Below are 24,693 nucleotides of genomic sequence, written 5' to 3' on the forward strand. Positions count from 1 at the left end.
CATTGCAAGGAAAAAGCGCAGAAAGTGGAAAAGCCATAGGAACAAAACATTTTGAAGTTATTTAGATAGAAACAATTATAACTCACCAGGCAGGAGTTCAGATGTTTCAGCTCTGAGTTCATTATTGGAGGAATAAGTTTTTATTTAAAAATTAAATATTAAATAAAGGATTTCTTGGGGAGTCCAGCAACATTAAAAAATGAGCATGTTGGATATAGTGATTAAATATTTACACTTCAGAAAGAAAATCACTTAGACTCAAACCCAAGTTTGTGTGAAACTAGGATAACTGATACAGAAGAATTGTGCACAGTGGGCATTCCAATATTTAAATCACCCCCTTCCTAACACTGGAAGTTCACAATGAAAACAGTGTTGGCTTTTTAATTCCTCTTTTGTTGTGTATTTTTAAACACCAGTTCAAAGTATCATTGAAATGCCAAACTTGGCTGCTTTGAAATATTTGCCCTTCACACATTCCACATTGCTTCTCATGGAATAAGATTAAGTTGTTAAATCTGTTGTGTAGCTGTGACCATGTTGGGCTGCTTTGCAGTGGTCTTACTAGTAGACCCAGGGCAGACAGTTCACAAGTGCTTATGCTCTGAGGATTTTCTTGTTGTATTGTTTTGGCTTTTTTTTTTTTTCCTTTTTTCTCGAGACGGGTTCTCTTTGTGTTAGCCTTGGCTGTCCTGGACTCACTTTGTAGACCAGGCTGACCTCAAACTCACAGCGATCCACCTGCCTGTGGTGGTGCTGGGATTAAAGGCACCACCATCGCCCCGCCCTCTTGTATTGTTTTTTTGACCCCTTTCTTCAATGACTGGTTACCAAATGTTTATATATGTTAATGTCATGGATAAGTCAGCTCTTAAGATTCTCTGGAAGCTTCTTAGTTGATGTGTCATAGAGGTTGAGTTGGTTAAACTTGCTGTACTCGTTGACCATCTTGGTTTTCTTGTTACAGAAATGCTTTCAATGAAGGAGTGGCTCTCTTGAGTAAAAGAAGTTTGTTAGAGGTGTTAACCTGGTAATTTTCAACTTTGAGTTTCCTTAAAGAGTTTTTCTTTTAAAATCATAGTGGTGACAAAGTAGTTTCACAGATGTTTGAATTTGTTTCACTTTTATGAGGTACTATCAAATGGAAGTTGTAGATGTGATTCAGTTGACTGAACTAGATACATGATAATTTTTTTTTTACAACTTAGAGACTTTTCCATATAATTTTAAGTGTTGAAAGCAGTTTTACCTTTTCAAGAGTGGTAAATAAAAGGCACTAAAAGTAAGGAGTAGAAGGGGGACTTATTTGATTTGATTTGACTTTTTTCGAGACAGGGTTTCTCTGGAAGAGCCCTTGGCTGTCCTGGAACTCTTTGTAGACCAGGCTGACTTTAGAGAGACATACCTGCCTCTGTTTCCTGCCTCCAGAATGCTGGGATTAAAGATGTGTGCCACCACACTTGGCCAGGATTTAAATTCTTTTCATGATTTAAAATTAAGATTTGGGGGCTGTAGAAATAGCTTACCAGTAAAGAGAACTTGTTGCCAAAAAAAAAAAAAAGAATATTTGTTGCTTTTTCAGAGGACCCAGGTTTGGTTCCCAGCACACATATGGTGGCACACAACCATATGGAATTTCAGTTTCAGGAGATCTAATACACTTTTCTGACCACGCTATGTATGAAGCACATACATAGTGCACATACATGCATGAGGCCAAATACTCATACATATAAAAGAAATAATTCTAAAAAACCAAAAAGGTTGCTAAATGCAGACAGACTGCTATGAGTTTATCACCTTTAGCACAATGACTTTTTTGTTTTGTTTTGTTTTGTTTTGTTTTGACACAGGGTTTCTCCGTGTAGCCTTGGCTGTTCTGGACTCACTTTGTAGACCAGGCTCGCCTTGAACTTACGATCCTCCTGCCTCTGCCTCCCAAGTGCTGGGATTAAAGTAAGTAATGAGCCCCCACACCCGGCTTTACTTGCAGTTCCTAATATTTTAAAGACAGACACAAGAACACTTGCTTTGCTTACATTTGTGTATGAGTTAAAGACTGGCTGGAGGCTGTGCCTCTCATTTTCTGGTTTTGAACATAGAAAGAACACAGTACAGATTCAGAATGGATAACATTGCACAAACAAAAAACAACACTAAAGGGTGGGGAGGCAGGAGGGAGAAACAAACTTTACATGAATGTATGCTGGGGAAAATGATTTTTAAGTGAAAAATATACAACCCTAGGACAATCATCCAACAAACAGTGTAAAAGCTGAAAGTAACAAAGCTCTCGAAATTATTATTTGGATTTCAATAACTGAGTGACCATTCATCAACTGGTTCTTAATAGTTAAATTCTGGGTCAGAGAAGCTAGTATAACACCAAAATAAAAGAGCATTTTAACAGCATAATAACAACCAAACGATCTTAGAATATTGCAAATACTCGTGAAGAAAACCCCAACACAATCAGGTCATTATCTAGAAAACATTAGCTTTTCCTTCCAGAAGGCCTGTATTTCATGTGGAAACCAGGACATGGGACTAAAATCAAGTATCAAATCAGACTGTCTAATCCCAGCACTCAGGAAGCAGATCACTGTTGAGTTCGAGGCCAGCCTGGTCTACAAAGCGAGCCCAGGACAGCCAAGGCTGCACAGAGAAACCCTGTCTCAAAAAAAAAAAAAATCAGACTGCCACAATAAAAGGAACCCATGACTAGCTGTCTCAGTATAGCGACTAGGCCAGCAGTATAGGACTCCAACTAGAATGTAAGGGATTACTACCACTGCGCCATTATAATAGGTTCTCTAGGGTCTTTAACAAGAACGGGTTAGGTATCACTGTTGACTGTAATTTTCTTTGTTTTCTTTTCTTTCCATTTTTTTTAGGTTTTTCGAGACAGGGTTTCTCTGTATCAGCCTTGGCTGTCCTGGACTCGCTTTGTAGGCCAGGCTGGCCTCAAACTCACAGTGACTCACCTGCCTCTGCCTGGCTCACACCCGGCTGCCTGTAATTTTCAAATGTGAGGAAAATGCGAGACAATTTAAAAAAGAAATTGGAAAAAAAATAATCTGAAGATTAAACTAGACTTAAGGTTTATATAAACTATTTGGTAAATAGACTGTTCTCTGGATCCAGAGTCAAACAAACTATATATAAAGTATCAGCAAAAATTTAAAACTAGCCTATTTTTTACTTTTAAATTTCAATTTCTTCAACTGAGAAGTGTGTGTGTGTGTGTGTGTGTGTGTGTGTGTGTGTGTGTGTTTGTTTTTTGAGACAGGGTCTCTCTGTGTTAGCCTTGGCTGTCCTGGAGTCAGAGATTTATTTTAAGGTTATAGTGTCAAGAACTCTCTCAACCTATCTATAAAATATTTGTATAGATAAAAATAACATGACAGGCCAGGCAGTGGTGGTGCAGCGCTCGAGAGGCAGAGGCAGGAGGATTACTGCAAGTTTGAGGCCAGCCTGGTCTACAAAGCGAGTCCAGGACAGCCAAGGGTACAGAGAAATCCTGTCTTGAAATACCAAAAGTACCAACAACATGACAGGAGAGATTTATTTCAAAGTAATTCTATGGGGAAGAGAATGGCCAGAAGGCTAAAGTTGATAAATGTTAAAAGTACCTGGGGGAACACCATACTACTGTGTGGTATGTTTCAAATTTTGTAACTTAACTTAAAAAGCATGTGCTGACAGTACACTTCATCAACTCCCTTTCCCTTTTAGTAATGAGTTTCATGAACAAAAATGTAAAAGACAGACTCCATCTGATCCACACAATAGAACCAAAGCAGCACAAGCACAAAATGAAAATTCCAGCCCCATCTCCATTTCAAGATGTAAAATACAAATACCACCCACAAAAAAATCTAACAACAACAACAAAAACTAACCTAAAATCACAGCCAATCATAGTCATCCTGGTGGGAAATCCCAACACTCTTCCAACAGCTTCCTGAAACTTCCTGACCAAGTTCTGGTCTACTGGTTTGTTCCTCTGACGCACTAATAAAGCCACTCAGGTCAAGCTACTGGAGGACCTACAAAATAAAAAGGTCAGGGGGAAGAAGTATGTATTTATTAGAATTGGGTAGTTAACCATTATTATCAATAAACACAATCAGTTATTTTTGAAGCAATAGCTCTTGAATGCCAATTTGCATTTTTATGACCTGCTTTGAACAGTAACTAAAGAACCCCCAAACCAAGAGCTGTATATGTATAGTGTTTCTAATAACACTTACACAATACCCCTGAGCCAGGAGGTGGTGGCACATGCTTTTAATCCCAGCACTCGGGAGGCTGAGTGCTGTGAGTTTGAGGCCAGCCAAGGCTACACAGAGAAACCCTGTCTCAAAAAAACAAAAAACAAGACAATACCTCTGAAAACCGTTTTCAACTCAAACAAAAAGATAGCATGTTTAACTGAAAAAAATCTGTACACAGTAAAGCTTTTAATCCCAGCAATTGGGAGGCAGAGGCTGGTAGATCACTGTGAATTTGAGGCCAGCCTGGTCTACAAAGAGAGTCCAGGACAGCCAAGGCTACACAGAGAGGCCCTGTCTCGAAAACCAAAAGACAAAACAAAACAAAAAAGTGCTTTTTGGCCACACTGGAAGACAAATAATAAACATCATGGAAATTCAGTTGAACTTTATCACTGAATCTTAGGCATTTTTATTTGGTACTGTCACTCTTTCCTCTTGTCTGAGTAGTACTTGAAATTAATTAGACCTTTTAGGTGATGCCTAGATCATTCCCAGATTTAGTACAAATGCTTAAGAACAAGAGTTAATTGGTGATTATTGTATAATCCATTGTATAAGGCACCAAGACAAGAATCTCAAAGTAAAGTGACCTGCCTTCCAATAGAGGAGGAAATGCATTTATTTACCTAGAGCACTTCCAACTAAAACCCTGAAGGTCAAAACTGAAATCCACATATAACTAATTATCAGATGGCTACCCACTGTAAATTTTCAATAATAGTGTACTTCTTTTGCCAACATATTCCTACTTCAACCCCATCGCCCAACCAACATAATTAGGGATCTAATAAGCCAGATGTAGGGGTGCACGCCTTTAGTCCTAGCACTTAGGAGGCAGAGGCAGGGCCTCTGGTCTACAAAGTTTGGGGCCAGCCTGGTCTACAAAGCAAGTCCAGGACAGCCAAGGCTACATAGAGAAAGCCTGTCTCAAAAAACTATATATATACATATGTGTGTATGTATATATATATATATATATGTGTGTGTGTGTGTGTGTGTATGTGTGTGTGTATTTATAAACAGTAAGGAAAATTACTCCCAAATCATATGTTACAAAATTTTTCATGGCAAAAGCACAAAAGGAGGTAGTTATCAAAGAACCAGCTGTGGGGGAAAATGCTGGTATTTAGCTAAATCCACCTTCCTAATGTCTTGCATATAGATATTATCCTGCTCAAATAAAAAGGTGTCAAAGAGGCCCCCATACTGACCAGAGGAACTAAATGAAGTAAAGAAAAAGAAATACAAACACTTGAAATCTAGCTAAGAGAAGTTCTCTTTAATCCTGCAAAATGACATGGCATGAAATTGTGGGGTGAAGAACAGGACAGATTGTCTTTGAAGGAGTGGGAGAAATGAGTAGGCAAGGGATGAGACACTCCTTTCCAAAAGATAGAACACCTGGGTGTGGTTCATGACAGAAACATAGCTGGTGGTCATTCCAAGAGAATGATTTTGCACTTAAAGTCTTAAACTAGTAGAAGCTTCAAAGAGTGGGAATACATTCATACATGAGTTACAGATCATACAAAGTCCATGAGAAAAAAATACAAAGCAGTGGATAGGGAATATTCCTAAACATAGGAAAAATCTACAGCTTAAGTAACAAAAACAAACAAACAAAAAAACCTTACTTTCTCCACGCTATAAAGGTAGCATATAACACAAAACATCTACCAATATATTCTCACATTAAAAAGGCACCGAAATTTCTTATGTTTCTATGAGACACTCATTTCACAGATTTTCTCACAAATTCTAGAAGCAAATCTCTACGGTAAGCATTACTATTCTCGTTATATAGATGAACTGAATCTGAAAAGTAATTTGCCCAAGGTCACAAGTCCAATGTGAATTGAAAGCAAACACTATTTTCTACACCAGGCTGCTTCCTATGAATGGAGAATGTTGGCATCTCCTCAATCTATGCAACCCTGGTACTAAAAGAAGTAATTCAAATCATGTTATCTACAAAGGAAACACATGATAAGGAATTAATTGTCTAAAAGAGAGGTAATGTGAGGGGAAAGGAAGTAAATTTAAAAGGAGCGTGGCTGTTTAAGGGGTAAAACACGTGGTGGAAAGAAATTGTACTGTAGGTCTGACACCTCGCTAGGGAATTCAGCTCCTGGGGGCGGGAGGAAGAGCAGTTGAAAGTATAAAGGAGTAGGAAGTGAGAAGTGCTTAAATGGTGGCTAGCAGTAACAAAAGAACAAAAAGGATATCTACAGACCAACAGACTACACAAACAGAGGTGGGAAAGGGGCGGGTCCCCCAGGGTCTACAGAGTGGAAGGGGATGGGAGGAAGGCCAAAGTGTAAGGGAGTGGGGGACGAGACCGAGTAGACCATTAAGACTGCAATTATCCAACCACTGACCCCGTTTATTGTTCTGCCCAAGAATGGTCTCAAAGTTGAAGAAATCAGTATCCTGTCCTAGCGTATAAATAAACAAGACGACCTAAGAAAATGGAAGGTTACTATGGCTCCATCCATCCACAAAGATGGAGGAAATGCAGGGAACAAGATAGGCTCTATTAACATCTGCGCCAAAGGATGGGACAAGCTAGATGATTCAGGCTAAGCTCTAAATTAGGACTGCGGAGGACTGATAGGTAAATATTTTACTCCCCCCCCTCCTTAATAATGCATCCTAATAACCACATAGCTGAGACATTTGACAGGGAGCTAGAATTTGGGGAATAAAAGGGGTACTCTACTGACTCTACAGATTGACCCCTCAAACCTTAGCTCAAAAGCCGTGAGAGCTGGGGAAGCAGAGCCCACCTCGACTCAAGAAAAAAAATAGGGGTTTCATATAGGTCGTCGCAAGGGCTAAGGCAGCGAGCAAAAATGAGACCAATCTTCAGCGCGTCCTGTCTTCCACCTTTAATCTAATCCCCAGCCCACTACCCAATGAACTATCGACTCCCTCCCACACTTCCCAACCCGCCCACTGCGACGACAAAAACGGAGGCGTAGAGCGATTGGTGGGGCAAAGGCAGGCCCACACGCGGCTGAGGCCAGGGAAATGGTGTCGCCTTAGCCGGTAAGAAACAGGATGGTCATCTCAGCATTTACCGGCACCACGACGTTTCCCCATTCGTCATCTCCTTAACGTCTGGTATATGAGAAGCGTCACAAACGCGGAGAGCTAACCCCTTGGTCCCATGTACTAGCAAGACAGACATCAGCCTCCGCCGCCATCTTAACAGGCGGACCGACCCTAGTCACTGCCCCCCCCACCCCCAAGGTATCTCCGCCACCGCCGGCGAATCCCACGAGGACGTAACCCTGCTCCCGCGAGAACTCACCGGCTAAGAACAGCACGACCAGAAGACGCTGCCCGCGCCTCTGCAGCTCCTGCACTCAGTAGGCAACCTCTGCGGCCTTCGCGTGATCCCAGGAGAACCTCCACCGGAACGGGGAAAAACTGAGCCCTGCCCGTCCCAGACCTCTCCTTCCACCAAAGCCGAAATCGCTACAGCTCCTCTCTCACCCCACGCGAAGCGAAAAGCAAATGACGCACAACCTCACGGAGCACTAAGGGGCGGAGCCAATATGCCGCCGCCGCCGGCACCCGCATGCGCTGTGGGAACTATCGCGATATTATGTTCAGCCTCGGCGAGACCTTCGCAATTCACTGCAGGATGCCGCCCGCGCCTCGCCTTTAGGAAACAGGAGATCTCGCGAGACCGGGTGCATGCCCCTAAAAAAAGGAGAAAGGCGGGGCTTCGTGAAAATGACTGGGAGTTTTTCGGGGAAAGGGAGGAAGCTCTCGTCCTTTAGGGATCTCGCTTACCACGAGGTTTCCGACCCACTGCGGAGCTTGGTACCAAACCTCGCGATGACACAGCTCAGCGCCAAATCTCGGCCATGTCTTGAAAACTACCTCCGCCCCCGATTTAGGTGTCTATAGAGCCTGCCTAATGCTTGAGGAAAATCTAAAAAGTCAACCTGTTTATTCTCATGCTTACAGCAGGGCTGTACCAATTAGCCGAACTCCATTCTGGAAGCGAAAAGATGGGTCTCCTTTGTTACTTGCCTCGAGGAATAACGTGCTATCCTTAACTAACACATAAGATGTTCAATATCACAATAAACACAAATGCAAATGAAAACAATGACACAACAGTTTTTGCTCGTACCATCGGGGGGGAATTTAAAGACCTCTGATATCCATAATCCTTGCTCCGCCGCACTGCAGGCTTACATGAATCCATCTTAATCTAACTAAAGGCTCATATCATTAGCTCTACCTCCAAAGTCACCAGTTTCAACTACCGAAGCTTTACCTTTGCATAACCAAAACGACCCAGTTTAGTGAATTTCTCCAAACAAAGGAGTCTGCCCTCAAAAGCAAATTCAAGCTTTGGGTCGGGAGGTAGGTGCTTGAAGACTTTAATATGGCAGTTTTTCCATGTCTAAGCAACAATGTTGCTCCATTAAATCTAGGATCCAGCCTGGTCCTTTTGTGGGCTTTTCCATTCTAATGCAGTGTTCTGTCTATTCTAATTTAAGCATGCTTCCTTCAGAGTACAGTTTAATAGTACAAGTATCCCCCATCTTTAAAAACATTTTCTCTGCTAGTCTTAGCCACCCTCCCCCCATCATAAACTTTAGAATCGTCAAGTTCCAAAAACTTAGTATATTTATTGGAATTGCATCAACTGTATAAATCAATATAGAAAAATGAACACCACTATAAAATTGAGCCTTCTAATTCAGAAGCATGATACTCCTCCATTTATGCAAATGCTCTTCTATTGTATTCCTCAAAGTTTTATAGTTTACTTCCAGATATTTTTAATTTTCTTTGTATTTAGAGTAGGACTTTTTAGTATTAAATTTTCAAAATGTCCATTGTTTATATACAGAAACACTTCATATTTGACTATTCACTTTTGTAATTAGAAAGATATAGTTATAAGCAGTAACATGCAAATGAAAGCCACAACGTGATTTTTACTCTAGAACTGTAAAAATATAAAGATTAGTAATTCATGTAGGCACATCTTTGCAAAAGGTAATCTCATACTACATTGGGGAGCGTAATTATTATGGCCTTTGGGGAAAGGATTTTAGACAAATCCATTAAAATTCAAAATGCATACACTTTTTGATTCAGCAATTACTTCTCGAAGAATTTCTCCTACAGGAATACCCTCATACATGTGCACGAAACATACACAAACCCATTCATTACTGCATTACTTGCAATAACCCCCTCTCCTCCAAAGCTAGCGTACAACAATCAGAAATGGTTAAATAAACTGTAGTCCAGGCATACAATGCAGCGATATAAAAACTGGACAAATTCGGATTCCCTGATACTAAGATCTATAGGACTTATTGTTTTAAAAAAATTAAAGCAATGAGACAACATGAATATGTCCAGCACCACGCACATCAGCACATATCAGGACAAGCGCGTATGCGCGCGCCTAGTTGTAACCATGAAGCCTGCCTGCCCGCCCCTCACCTTCCTTTTCTCTTGAGGCCGCCTTCCTCCAACCCTTAAAGAAAACCCAAAGGCCGGGTCTTTACTCCCTCTCTAGGGCCACTTGGCCAGGGATAATGCCGGTACCTCGCATCCCCACTGTTGGCCGCTCTCGCGCGCTCAGTACGCAGCTTCCCCGCTGTCCTGCTGTCCCCAAAGATGCAGCTAGCTCTCTGCTGGAGGCCGCTCAGGTCTGGGGGAGGGGAGAGGAGGAGGGGTTCGAAGAAGGTTGTTGCTACCGCCTGGCCCCTTCAGCAGCTCTTCCCGAAGGCTCTCCAAGGCCGCCACCTCTGAGCTGTGCAGCTAGATCCCGTGGGAACTGCCCCCTACCTCCAGGCGTCTAAGATGGCCCCTCCCCCGTGCCCGGAAGGGGTGGGGGAAGCGGGTATGGCGCTCACCTCAGCTGCAGTGGCTTAGCTAGGCCTGCTACAGCGTGTGGGGTCTAAGGCAGGCAGCAATCCTGTCCCCCTGCCCCAGCCCCCTCCCTCGCCCTAGGCTTAAAAAGTCCCCCCCTCGCCCCCCTCCGATCCCGCGGCTCAGCTCACACTGGATTTAAGGCTCCTCCTACCACGCAATTAGCCCCGCCTCTGTCCCTGCTCCCTTGGTAGTGTACTCTGGTCACCTAGGGCAGACCTTGTGGGAGCTAGTACTCATGGCCCAATAAGGGCCATAGAGGGTAGTAAGATCACTAAGGAATTGGTATTTGATTCTTTTGCAATGAAAATCCCTGAAGGTGATAAAAACTTGTTATACATTTTAAAAATGTATAACAGTAGGTAATGTGGAGTGAGGGGTGAGAGGGCAAGATGAGACCAGAGAAAGGAGTGAGAACCACAGTGCAAATTTACAAAACACTTGAGGCACACAGTACTCCCTCAAACATTTCTCCTTTGTATTAGGTGAGATGGCACTGTGATTGAAGGAATCTATAGAGTATTTACATTTGTAAATCTATACAAATGAAAATGACGTAGTGGAAGTTGACCCTACTAATAGCTATTCCTGTGGGTTACAGACTGAAACTAGAGAGTAAAAGGATGGGGAGGGGGTAGGCATTGATTTGCAGCTATGAATGCTCCAATAAGGTTTGAAATTTAGCAAATGTATTAATATGATTTTGAAAGCAAGAATGAAAAGGCACTAGTGAAAGAACACTTGAGGCATTAATTCCAACGTTACAGAAGGGTGGTTCATGCCTTGAGTTGGGAATCTACTGAATAGAACCACTCCCTCCCTCCATGTGTACAATTACACAGTAAGTTTTCTGGACAACCTAAGAAGGCCCTTTGAGGTGGTCTCGTTGTGTGTGTGTATCTGTATTTGTGTGTGTGTGTGTGTGTGTGTGTGTGTGTGTGTGTGTGTGTGTATTTTTTATTATTTTGGTTTTTTTAAGACAGGGTTTCTCTGTGTAGTCTTGACTGTCCTGGACTCGCTTTGTAGACCAGGCTGACCTCGAACTCACAGTGATCTGCCTGCCTCTGCCTCCTGAGTGCTGGGATGTATTTAGTTGACTGACTGTTACTCTGTTGTAAGGCTAATTATTTTTTAACTAATACCCTTTGTTTAGGTATTTTTTATTATTTATTTTTAAAGTAGACATGGCTTCCATGATAGTGAACATTGGAAAGGAGCAGCCATCCTTTTGCACCATCCATCTACTCACCATCTTGTCTTCAAAAAGGGGTACAAGAGGTGGTGGCAGCTGGGTGGTGGTGATGCACGCTTTTAATCCCAGCACTCGGGAGGCAGAGACGGGCGGATCGTTGTAAGTTCGAGGCCAGCCTGGTCTACAAAGCAAGTCTAGGACCATCAAGGCTACACAGAGAGACCCTGTCTGGGGGGAAAAAAAGAGGCAGTAGCGCACACCTTTAATCCCAGCACTGAGGAGACAGAGGCAGGCAGATCGTTGTGAGTTTGAGGCCAGCCTGGTCTACAGAGTGAGTCGAGGACAGCCAAGGCTAACATAGAGAGATCCTGTCTCGAAAAACCAAAAAACAAAAACAAAACAAAAAGGGGTACAAGATAATCAAGACAAGCATATCAACGTTGAGCAGTAACTGACCCGAGAGAGGTGTGTGCCTTTGACCAATAAAGCAGCACACAATGGACCTACTTGAGGTCTCAACAACAAAAGAGGCCATACATTCACCAAGAAAAGGGTGGGGACACACATCTATGCCAAAACAAAGAGATGCTGAGTAAAACCTTTGGTGTGTTGAGGAAAACTACTGCCAAACACTGAGCCACCCGCTCCCCTTTGCATATAAAAAATACAGAAAAGAGAGAAAGAGGTATTAGTAGGAACTTCGGTACAACTCAATGGATATTTGTAAAACTTTTCTAATGGTGATGTTTGTAGAAAGGGAGGAGCTCTCCAGAAAAGTTTCAACATGCTGTGTCACCTGAAATGTACGAAAATTCCAGTTTACTTAGAATATTTCTATGCCCTCACCCCATCCACGTAATAAGCCCTTTCAGTGTAGGTTCTAGTCTTTTGCAGCATCTGCTTTAATTCTAGTAACCCACGGTGTACATTCTTCATTGTAACCCCTACTTTTCTACTGTTAATTTCTTAAACCCTCAAATCTAAAATGTCACACTTCTAATTCTAAAATCCCATATGTCCTACAGCCTTAGTTTCCACTAAGGTCTTTAGCAGTTGCTAGTTCTGAAATGTGCCTGAAGGGCCTCCGTCTCTTCTGTCAGAAAGGACTCCAGTCTGTCACCAATGAGGATGTGGTAGCCTTTGCACTCAAAGTCATGCTTGTCAGCCAGGCAGTGGTGGCGCACGCCTTTAGTCCCAGCTCTCGGGAGGCAGAAGCAGGTGGATCTCTGTGAGTTCAAGGCCAGCCTGGTCTACAAATCGAGTCCAGGACAGCCAAGGCTAACACAGAGAGACCCTGTCTCGGAAGAAAAAAAAAAAGTCATGCTTGTCATTGTTCTTCAGCAGCACACTTCCGTGAGGACTGGCATACTGACCCACTGGAACTCAGCCAACAGCTTGCTTGTTACTTCTTTGCCCCAGATATTCTCTAGGTAGAAGAGTAGGTTGTTTATTATTTCACTTGACCCTGAAGTTGTAATCCTCCCTATATTTCTGGACACCATCATTGGTAAGATGGGAGAATATGACCAGCATGCTAGTGCTCTCAATGGATTTCACTGTGGGAAACCAGAGAAAACAATCCATCTTATACAACATAGTCTGTATGTAGACACCAAAAAAGCCTACCAATGAGTAACAGATAAGTGATGTGAGATCATGTACATATCTTTTCATGGGTTAAAAACAAAGATATCTTGCTGTCTCAGCACTACCTTTCAATCTCTGAGAGCTTATTGATAAGGAAGATGACTGTTTCGCAGGCTTCGCCACAAAGATTCCTGGTCCAGATGCTGAATAGGGTCTTCCTGAACTCATCCATAAATAGACTGAAGTAGGGGGCAGCATATAGGTGAGTGAGAAAACTCCAGACACAGCTACTGTCCGTTGCTCTCTTTCCCTTCTAGAGGAATCCCCTTCTTTTTCAGGATTCTCGTGTCTATTATGTTCTTCACCATCAAATCCTTCAGGTCAGCTCAAGGAGACTAGAGAAATGCTTGATTATTTGACTGTTGGAGACCCAGTAGACAGTTTTGACACTGACCAATTTTTGCTTAGTTTGCTCACACATTCAATAAAAGTTCAAGAGTTCAAAACCTTGTTTTTTGTCGCTTAGACCTATCCTTTCACTACTCATCAGTAGTGACCTCTCAATGTCAGTGACCCATTTCACTCTTCCTGCCATGGTCCTTCAGCCCCCTGGAGTGACCAGAATGCCAGGTTCCGCTCAGATTTTGCTTATTCTAGCCTCTGAATGCCGCTTGATGTCAGAGTGACATGCTATCCCTTCATCCTGTGAACTCACAAAAGCAGAGAATTGGGGTGGAGGCCCTGCTCAGTACTACTTGAGCAGTGGAGGGAAGACCTTGTCAGTAGACCAGCCCACTCTCCTGTCTCTAACATTTTTATAGCAACTTAAAGCTTTTCTTCCTTTAGTGTATATTTAACCTAGCATTTCCCCTTTTATTCTAAAAAGTCTTTCCTAAATACATGTAATATTCACGATTATTAAACATTCTCTGCCGGGCGTGGTGGTGCACGCCTTTAATCCCAGCACTCGGGAGGCAGAGGCAGGTGGATCGCTGTGATTTCAAGGCCAGCCTGGTCTACAAAGCGAGTCCAGGACAGCCAAGGCTACACAGAGAAACTCTGTCTCGAAAAACAAAAAAAAAAACAAAAAAAAAAACAAAAAAACAAAACAACACTCTCTAGGGAGTTTGAGAAATGGTTCTGCGGTTAAGAGTACTGGCTGCTCTTCCAGAGGAGCCAGGTTCAATGCCCAGCACCCACATGATAGCTCACAACTGTCTGTAACTCCTGTTCCGGGGGATCTGACACCCTCAGACAGACAGACAGACATGCAGACAAAAGCACCAATGTACATAAAAATACAAATAAATAAATTTTACAAATTAAAATAAAAAAACACTCTTTGCAGATGTCATGGTTAATCTTTTTGTTTGTTTTGTTTTTGCTTTTGTTTTCTAGACAGGGGTTTCTCTGTGTAGCCTTGGCTGTCCTCAACTTGTAGATCAAGCTGTCCTGTCTCTGCCTCAGGAGTGCTGGGATTAAAGGTGTGTGCCACCCCACCCAGCTGTCATGTAATCTTGATTGTCATCTTGATTGGATTGAGAAGCATCTAGAAAATTACTAAAGCTTCCTTCTGTGTTAATTTGGGAGCATATTTCCAGAGAGAATTAACTAGAGGCAGGGAGGCTCATGATCGCAGATAAGGAGATAGAGTGAGAGAGAAAGGAGATAGAGTGAGAGAGAAATTGACTTTGAGAGACTAAGGGGGAAAGGGAGAAGGGAACGGGAGGGAGAGAGAAAAATAGACTGCTCCAGAGTGCTTTCTCATTTCTCCATTAGTATATCAGCCTAGAGAATGATACAGCCCAGTTTCAGGGCAGATCTTTCCCCCTAATTTAACCCTTTCTGGAAACTTCCTCACAAACACCACAAGAAGTATACTTTATTAATCTCCTAGGCACTTCTCAGTCCCATCAAGTTAAAAATCAAAAGCAGAGCCAGGAGTGGTGGCGCACGCCTTTAATCCCAGCACTCAGGAGGCAGAGGCAGGCCGATGGCTGTGAGTTCAAGGCAAGGCTGGTCTACAAAGGGAGTCTAGGAAAGCCAAGGATGCACAGAGAAACCCTGTCTTGGAAAACCAAAACAACAAAACAAAACAAAAATCAAAAGCAACCACCACACACCCAGCTCTGTTCAATGTGAAACTCAAACATTATCTCCTTAGATGATAAACTCTACCCCTGAGAACCCACAAAGGAACATGTTCATTTTATGATGAGAAATGCATTTAGTTCTTCTCCAAGAGTTTATATAGTCTTTTGTTTGTTTGTTTGTTTGTTTGTTTGTTTTTCAAGACAGGGTTTCTCTGTGTAGCCTTGGCTGTCCTGGACTCCCTTTGTAGACCAGGCTGGTCTCAAACTCACAGTGATCTGCCTGCCTCTGCCTCCCGAGTGCTGAGATTAAAGGCATGCGCCACTATGCCCAGACTGAGTTTATATAGTCTTAACAATGCCAACGTTTTTCAAAATTCAAGTTCAAAGTTTCTTCTGAGACTCAAGGCAAATTCTCGGTTATCAAATACAATCAAATAAAAACTACAAATTACATATTTCAAGAAACAATGGTACAGAATATAAATCCCAAATCCAAAGGGGGAGGAGACAGGGATGCAACTAAAGCTATCCATTGCTTGGTCTCCCAGGCCTTCTGGGTGGAAAATGTGAATAGATACCTCCATGACCCTATAACTTTTGCAGTCTTTTTGTTGTTGTTGTTGTTTGGTTGGTTGGTTTTTGTTTTTCTGACACAAGGTTTCTCTGTGTAGCCTTGGCTGTTCTAGACTCACTTTGTAGACCAGGCTGGCCTCGAACTCATGGAGATCCGCCTGCCTCTGCCTCCCGAATGCTGGGATTAAAGGTGTGCGCTGATACCAACACCAACACCACCCAGCCTTTTGCAGTCTTCTTACCTGCAAAAAAAGTATCACATGAATGATGCCAAGTTCTGCTGATAGCTGGCCAGTAGCTGGGCCCCTCTGGATCATGGTGGCAATGCCATCTGAGTACTTACGTGGATTAACCCAGAGAAGTGCATACATAGGCAGCTCTATAACCACAAAGGGGCCTAGTGATCTCTTCTCCAAGCAAAGTCTTTCAAATGGATTCAAATCATACTCAGGAGGCAGAGGCACACAGATTGCTGTGAGTTCGAGGCGAGCCTGGTCTACAAAGCAAGTCCAGGACAGCCAAGATCACATAGAGAAACCCTGTCTCAAAAAGACAAACAAATAAACAAAAAAAAACCTTTACATTCTTGATCCTGCAATAGGTGAGGTCTGGCCAATTTCTAACAAAGCAGTCAAGCATCTTTTCAGTTTCTCAGTGTAGAGTACTTCACATCTTTGTTTGGAGCTTGGTTTTGGCTCCTGAATCGGGGTCTCACTGTGTAGCACAGGCTTTGCTTGAACTCTTAATCCTCTTGCCTCAGCCTTCTGAGTGCTGAGATTACAAACTCACAGCTTCTGGATTCTTTATTTTATTGTATTAATTTATTCTTATTACATCTCAATGGTTATCCCATCCCTTGTATCCTCCCATTCCTCCCTCCCTCCCATTTTCCCCTTACTCCCCTCCCCTATGACTGTGACTGAGGGGGATTACCTCCCCCTGTATATGATCATAGAGTATCAAGTCTCTTCTTGGTAGCCTGCTGTCCTTCCTTTGAGTGCCACCAGGTCTCCCCCTCCAGGGGACGTGGTCAAATATGAGGCACCAGAGCACGTGTGAAAGTCATACCCCACTCTCCCCTCAACTGTGGAGAATGTCCTGTCCATTGGCTAGATCTGGGTAGGGGTTTGAAGTTTACGACCTGTATTGTCCTTGGCTGGAGCCATAGTTTGAGTGGGACCCCTGGGCCCAAATCTGCCTATCATAATGTTCTTCTTGTAGGTTTCTAGGACCCTCTGGATCCTTCTACTTTGCTATTCTGGATTCTTTTTAAATGGCTTGATCTCTTCAGTTGCCACACTCTAGGGTCAACTTTAACTGTGCTTCTTTTCCGCGACAGCTGAAAAATCTTAAAGTCATTCTTCTCTGTGTTTTATGCATGCTTTTCACCATAAACCTATCTAAGGCCCATTTAAGAGCAAGGATACTGGCTACTATAAAATCTCCTCTGTCAGATAAGGGAGTCCATTGCTGTAGTATAGCAATTTCTTCTAAGATGAAGTTAAGACATCAGATATTCTAGAACAGTGCTTCTCAAACTTCCTAATGCTGTGATTTTTAACATAGTCCCTCATGTTGTGGTGACCTCCAACCATAAAATTCTCTCACTGCTACTTCATAACTATAATTGTGCTACTGTTATGAGTCATAATATAAATATTTTTGGTAATAGAAGGTTATAAAAGGGGTTGAGAGCCACAGGTTGAGAACCACTGTTCAAGAGAGAGAGAGAGAGAGATGAAACAGTCCTCAGGAAAGCTTGCTAAAACTCACTATGTTCAAAAAGGATTGGGCCGGGCGTCCCCCTTGGTCTTAGAACTAGGGAAGGGGAATAGGGTGAAAGAGGGAGGGAGGAACAGGAGGACACAAGTGAGGGGAAAACAATTTAAATTTAATCTGAATAAATAAATTAATTAATTAAAAATGTATAAAATAGCCGGGTGTGATGGCGTATGCTTTTAATCCCAGCATGCTCGAGATCAGCCTGGTCTACAAAGGGAGTCCAGGACAGCCAAGATTACACAGAGAAACTCAAAAAAACCAATCAATCAATAAATAAATAAATACATCTTAAAAGAAAACAAATTTAGTCAGGCATGGTGACGCACACCTTTAATCCCAGCACTAGGGAGGCAGAGGCAGGTGGATTGCTGTGAGTGTGAGGCCAGCCTGGTCTACAAAGCGAGTCCAGGACAGCCAGGGATACACAGAAAGACCCTGTCTCGGGGAGAAAAAAAAAAAAGAAAGAAAAAAGAAAACTTTTTAAATTTTTTTTTATTTTAATTTTTTGGTTTTTTGAGACAGAGTCTCTCTGTGTAGCCTTAGCTGTCCTGCACCCGCTTTGTAGACCAGGCTGGCCTCGAACTCACAGTGATCCACCTGCCTCTGCCTCCCAAGTGCTGGCATTAAAGGCATGCACCACCACGACCAGCCAAAAATCTATTTTTATTCTTTCCCTTTTTTCTTTTATTAAAAAGTTTTTTCTCATACAATATAGCCTGATTATAGTTTCCCCTTCCTCTACTCCTTCTCGTTCCTGTGCTTGCAATCCAGATCCACTCCCAAGATGGGCATGGTGGAGCCTGCCTTTGATCCCAGCACTCTGGAGGCAGAGGCAGAAGCAGGTGGATCTCTGTGAGTTCGAGGCCAGCCTGGTCTACAAAGCAGGTCCAGGACAGCCAAGGCTACACAGAGAAACCCTGTATGGGGGAAAAAAAACAGGAAAACAATGCAAAGAATCAACAAGTCTAAGAGGTGGTTCTCTGAAAAGATAAATAATATTGGCTGAACCTTGGCCCAGCTAACCAAAAGAAAGCGATGACCCAAATTAACATAAGAAATAAACAGGGCAACATTAAAACAAACAACAAACAAATTCAAAATAGTATTTTAAGGGAACACTTTAAAAACCTGTAGTGCAAGCCGGGCATGGTGGCGCATGCCTTTAATCCCAGCACTCGGGAGGCAGAGGCAGGCGGATCTCTGTGAGTTCGAGGCCAGCCTGTCTACAAAGCGAGTCTAGGACAGCCAAGGCTACACAGAGAAACCTTGTTTCAAAAAACCAAAAAAATAAAAAATAAAAATAAAAACCTGTAGTGCATTAAATTAGAAAATTGAAGGCAGTTGGTGGTAGCACTTGCCTTTAATCCCAGCATGCAGGAAGCAGAGGCAGGTGGATCTCTTTGAATTTTAGGCCAGGCTAGTCTACGGAGCAAATTCCAGGACAGCCAGAGTTACAAAGAGAAACCCTGTCTCTAAAAAACAGAAACAAAAAGAAAAGAAAAATTGCTAGTCAATATCCTTAATGAACATAGATTAAAAAAAAAAACATAATAAGCCGGGCATAATGGCACATATTTTTAGTCCCAGCACTCCGGCAGCAGAGGCAGGCAGATCTTTGTGAGTTCCAGGCTAGCCTGCTCTACAAGACAAGTTCAGGTCAGCCAGGGCTATACAGAGAATCCCTGTCTCAAAAAAGAAAACAAAATTAAACAAACTAAAATACCTGCAAACCTAACAAATGCATATATCAAAAGATTGTTCACCACAATCAAGTTGGATTTATCCTGGAGATGGGAGTCAATGAATCTTACAAATCATATACGTTGTCCTAAAGACAAAAAGCTTGCAATCATCACAATAGATGCAAAAAAAAAAAACGCCTTTGACAAAACCCAATATGCCTTCGTGATGAACGTTTTGGGTAGAAGAGCAATGGTACTGGCACCAGCCTTTAATCTCATTATTCAGGAGGCAGAGGCAAGCGGGCAGGCAGATGTCTTAGAGTTCTAATTCAAGCTGGTCTACAGAGTGAGTTCCAGGCAGCCAGGGCTACTCAGAGAAACCCTGTCTCAAAAAGAAAAACCAGAAAACAGAAAGGAAGGAAGGAAAGAAGGATAGGAAAATTTCATCCCAATAAATTAGCTTCATAGCCCATCCGTACTTTATGACCTGTTTGGAAAACACTGCCCTAGGGAATGAGACATAATGATTTCCAATTCCAATTTCAATTCAAGCGGGCACTAGTAGCATTGTGTGAGATACTGTTGTCCCATGAGACCCAACTCAGGGCAATACTTCTACGACCTTATCTTTTTCTTCACCAGCCTTCCTGACCTCAGAGCGCTGGCATCTAAATCAGTTGCTTTTGCAATGAGAAGGCCAGAGGCCTTTTAGCTATACAAGGGAGCCTGAGTTGCCCTAGCAACCCTTGGCTGTAATTAACTTTTGTAGTCACTTGCTTCAGTCTAGTTAGCCTTGCTGCAATACATACTGGAGCCTGTTTTCTCTTGCTTTTCATAACAATTTCTTCATCCTTGTTATATAGATAGGTAGGTCCTTATTTCTCCTTCTTTACCCTCAGGAATGGTCAGATTCCTAGCATAAATCTCCTTGGCATTCTCCACATCACCAAAAACTTGATTTGACATGATTAAACCCCCATATAAATGTGTGATTTGCATTTCTTTCAAATCACAAATACTCCTTAGTGCTAGTTAAACTCAGAGACCAACAACTCAAATGGAGGCAGGGCCTAGCAGGACTATACTCCTTCCTAAAAGATGCAATGTCTAAGTGGGACATGGTGTGGCCCACCTGTAATCCCAGCACTCTGGGAAGGCAGAGGCAGGCACATCGCTATAAGTTTAAGGCCAGCCTAGTCTACAAAGTGAGTCCAGCATAGCCAAGGGTACATAGAGAGACCTTGTCTCGAAAAACCAAGAAGAAGAAGAAGGAGAAGGAGAAGGAGGAGGAGGAGGAGGAGGAGGAGGAGGAGAAGAAGAAGAAGAAGAAGAAGAAGAAGAAAAAGAAGAAGAAGAAGAAATGTTTACTGAATCCATCCAGCTGATTCTGTCGCTCAGAAGTGCACATTCACATGGCCAGAACCCCTGAACTATTCTAGAGAAACCATAAAGCCTGTGTTTTTATATGGAGTCTGCCAATTTGTATTTGCTGACAAGTTAAAAATATTTTTTGAAAAAAGTTATGGACCAACTCAAACACTTCTATAGACTGGATCGCTTTGATAGGCTACCAGTATGCAAGGTTTGTTTAAACCTCTTTTATCCTTTTGCCCTCTACTATCTGGGGCCAAGAATAACAAAAACAGTAACAGGCTTAAATTAGCTTCAAAGCTTTCTTCCTCTCAGATGGATGCTCAGCCTAATCAAGTAGGGCTCTTATGACGGTCCTCTGTGTTTTTCAGGGCACTGGACTATCCAATTCTACTAAGTGCTCTGTTCCAGTGTATTCTAGTCATGAAATAAAAATGTAAAGCCATCAACTGGAGACAGTCCTAGTTTAGTTGTTGTTGTTGGTTTTATTTTTTTGCTTTGTTTTGTTTTGGGGTTTTTTGTTTGTTTTTGGTTTTTTGTAGACAGAGTCTTCTCTGTGTAGCCTTGGCTGTCCTGGACTTGCTTTGTAGACCAGGCTGGCCTTGGACTCACAGCAATCCACCTGCCTCTGCCTCCCAAGTGCTGGGATTAAAGATGCACGCCACCATGGCCGGCTTTTGAGACGGAGTTTCTCTGTGTAGGCTTGGCTGTCCTGAACTCGCTTTCTCAGTACTAGCTTCTTGAGGAAGAGATCCTTCCTTTAGCTCATATCTTTTTCTTTTCTTTTTTTGTTTTCTGGTTTTGCTTTGTTTGTTTGCTTGGTTTGGTTTTTCGAGACAGGGTTCCTCTGGTTTAGCCTTGGCTATCCTGGACTTGCTTTGTAGACCAGGCTGGCCTCGAACTCACAGCAAACTCACGGAGATCCACCTGCCTCTGCCTCCCAAGTGCTGGGATTAAAGGTGTGCGCCACAGCTCTCACTGATTTAGCTCATTTCTTTAACAACATACTTCAGTTAAGTGACATCAGGGTGTGTGTGTGTGTGTGTGTGTGTGTGTGTGTGTGTGCGCGCGCGTGCGCGCGCGCGCGTGCGTGTGTGTTTTCCCACCTGCTCCTGAAATAGAACTCCTGTTTCGGAAGCACTGGGAAGAGAGCTTCTAGTCACCTCCCCCTATATGCTTTCGCTTTCTGCCTTCTCACAGCAACTTGATCGGTGAAGTCCAAAACTGTAACCTAGTGCTTGTAGCTCAGTTCCTGTTGTGTTCTTCTGCTTATAGCATAACCCATGTGTTTCTGCTCTCTGCCCCCCCCCCCCACCTCTTATCAGTCTATGAGGGCAAGGAGGCCTAAAGGTGGATGAATATCCTTTCTGACTGGCAGGATGGCAGTCTCTATAGACCCATCAATCCCCTCAAATGGTGTAAAGGTCTAGGCTTAGAATCAATAACTTAGAAAGTGGATTCAGGCTGCAAGCTACCAACATATTCTCTAAATCAGTCTGGTCAAAATACCTCTTAATATTCTGATCCCTCGGTGACTTCTGCATCTATTTCTCAATCAGTTCTGGGCTTAAGCGAAAGAGTGGAGTGGTTATGTGACCGTTAGTGAGATCCCACAGTGTTTGGATGGAAAAACATCACAAATGAAGCTGATGATTGGCATGCAATGGACACAACTTTCTTTTCCTTTTTCCTTTTCTTCCTGTGTGTGTGTGAGTGTGTGTGTGTGTGTGTGTGTGTGTGTGAGTGTGTGTGTGTGTGTGTGTGTGTGTGTGAGTGAGTGTGGGGGAGGCGGCTGCAGGTGCCATAGTGCATGTGTGGAGGTCAGAAGACAACTGTTGGGAGTCAGTTCTCCCAACATATTGTTCCAGGGGACTGAACTCAGGCTGTCAGGTGTGGTGACAAGTGCCTTTATTCTCTAAGCTATCTCAATAGACATTTGGGGTTTTTTTTTTTCCTTTAAATGAGGTCTTGGTATGTTCATACTGTCTTTGAACTCTTTAAGTTACCCAAGCTAACTTCACACTCATGATCCTCTTAGCTCAGCCTCCCAAGTGGGATTTCAGGCAAGCACTACCATGTCCAGGTTAGGAAACAACTTTCTTTTCTTTTTTTTTTTCTGTTTTCTTTTCTTTTCTTTTTCTTTTGACACAGGGTTTCTCTGTGTCACCTTGCCTGTCCTAGACTCACTTTGTAGACCAAGCCACCACAACTGGCTAGGAAACAATTTTTTGTTGTTGTTCGAGTATGGTACTTACATAAGAAGTGCTATCCACTGGACATGGTGGCGCACGCCTTTAATCCCAGAACCCGGGAGGCAGAGGCAGGCGGATCGCTGTGAGTTCGAGGCCAGCCTGGTCTACAGAGTGAGTCCAGGACTCACTGGCTATCTGGAGAAGCCAGACTTCAACATTATCCAGCAGAGTCCCACACCTGGACTCACTCTGTAGACCAAGGCTACACAGAGAAACCCTGTCTTGAAAAACCAAAATCAAAACAAACAAACAAACAAAACCCAAAAAAACAAGAAGTGCTATCTATGGATATCCTTGAGAAAAATTGCAGCAGTTTTTATGGTGGCTGGCACCTACAAGCATATAACTGATTTTTAACATTTGAAACAGGAGTCGTATTCTGTTGAACAGACTGGCCTAAATCTCCTGGCCTTGAATAATCCTACTGATTTAGGCCCTCTTGATAAAAACTGTATTTCATAGACTGTGGGTTTCATAAAACACCGTCCTTTTGGATTTTTTGTTTTGTTTTGTTTTTCGAGAGTTTCTCTGGGTAGTCCTGGCTGTCCTTGGCTTGATTTGTAGACCAGGCTGGCCTTGAACTCACAGCAATCCACTTGCCTCTGCCTCTGGAGTGCTGGGATTAAAGGCATGTGCCACCATGCTGGGCCTGTAGCCTTTTTTTTTCAAAGCTAAGAATGGAATTCAGGGCCTTGTACACACTAGGACAAGTTCTACCACTGAGCTACAACCCTAGTCCAGTCCATTCTTGAAGAAAGAACAAAAGGAAGGAAGGAAGGAAGGAAGGAAGGAAGGAAAGAAGGAAGGAAGGAAGGAAGGAAAGAAGGAAGGAAGGAAGGAAATCCAACAACCATGAAGGACTTGTTTTCCTGAATCTCTGTGGTACATCTACAGGTTCTTAGAATCCCTTCCCAGCCACTCTTTCTGCATGGTGTCAGGCTCTAGATTTCATAATTACATAAACCGTAATAGTGACTTTGTAATGTTAAAGACGCTGACTGTGGTCTTAAAATAAGGTAGGTAAGCCAGGTGTGGTGGCACAGGTGTGTAATCCCAGCACTTGGGAGGCAGAAGCAGGAGGGTCTCTGTGGGTAGGAGGCCAGCCTCGTCTACAGAGTGAGTCCAGGTGTGGGACTCTGCTGGATAATGTTGAAGTCTGGCTTCTCCAGATAGCCATTTGTGTTCAGTCTATGTTGGTGGACTCCCTTTTCTCAGCCATGTTCTCACTCCACCTGCTCTAGAAACCCCAGATCTTGTAGGGAAAGTCACACAGCCCTCAGGAAGATAACAAGCTCGACCCTTTCCTGATAAGGAAAACTTGATCAGCAAGCACAGAGAATTCCTGAAAGTGCCCCACCCTATGCTGAGCAGCTCCTAGCCTCCAGCGAATGATCTTTAATTGTACCTAGAAGTCATCCCCTCATACATAGGATAATTAAGTGCTGTTTTCACCTTCTTGTGATAGGGCCTTGTGTTACTGTATCACTGTATGTTGATTAAGTATCCAGGCACCCTTAGCTCTATTGAATTGGACACATTCACCCTCAAAACCCCTCCCCACTGCCCAGTTAGGGGAGGGGGAACCACAGCTGGATTCCTGGTGGTCAGGCAGCAATGGCAGAACTGCCTTTGCAGCTGCTGGGGCCTGCTCTACCACCGCCAATGCTCCATGCTGACCCCCCCAGTGAAGCACCACCGGGTCTGCGTCTCACAGGACCTGCCTGCCAGGGTCACACATCTGCCTACTTCAGCTGCTGTGCTTAACACAGCAGCTAAAACAAGGAGCTGTAACACTTGGTATCATCACGGGCTTGTAGGGCTCCCATGTCCCCACTGCCATCTGAGACCTGCAGTCTCATTTTTTTTTTCTGAGACAGGGTTTCTCTTGTAGTCCTGGCTGTCCTGGACTTGCTTTGTAGATCAGGCAGGCCTGGAACTCACAGAGATGTGCCTACCTCCCAAGTGCTGAGA

General features: G+C 43.2%; 1 protein-coding gene across 21 annotated transcripts in view; it reads right to left on the minus strand.

The window, feature by feature from the left end:
- The window catches only part of HUWE1 (HECT, UBA and WWE domain containing E3 ubiquitin protein ligase 1), a 128,984-nt gene extending 118,795 nt beyond the window's left edge, over window positions 1-10,189 (minus strand). For 16 of the 21 annotated variants that reach the window (XM_084789993.1, XM_084789985.1, XM_084789983.1 and 13 more), the window contains exons 1-3: window positions 9,864-10,079; window positions 7,591-7,985; window positions 3,903-4,049 (exon numbers count right to left, since the gene is read on the minus strand). The gene's annotated coding sequence lies outside the window, so the exon portion shown is untranslated. Of the gene's footprint in view, window positions 1-3,902; window positions 4,050-7,357; window positions 7,504-7,590; window positions 7,986-9,863; window positions 10,081-10,174 lie in introns of those variants that run through there. The other 5 variants (XM_084789992.1, XM_084789995.1, XM_084789996.1 and 2 more) reach the window with 5 other exon arrangements.
- Between the last annotated feature and the right edge of the window lie 14,504 nt (window positions 10,190-24,693).

The sequence above is a fragment of the Acomys minous genome (assembly GCF_964271855.1).
Source record: "Acomys minous genome assembly, chromosome: 7".
In the NCBI taxonomy this organism is placed as follows: Eukaryota; Metazoa; Chordata; class Mammalia; order Rodentia; family Muridae; genus Acomys; species Acomys minous.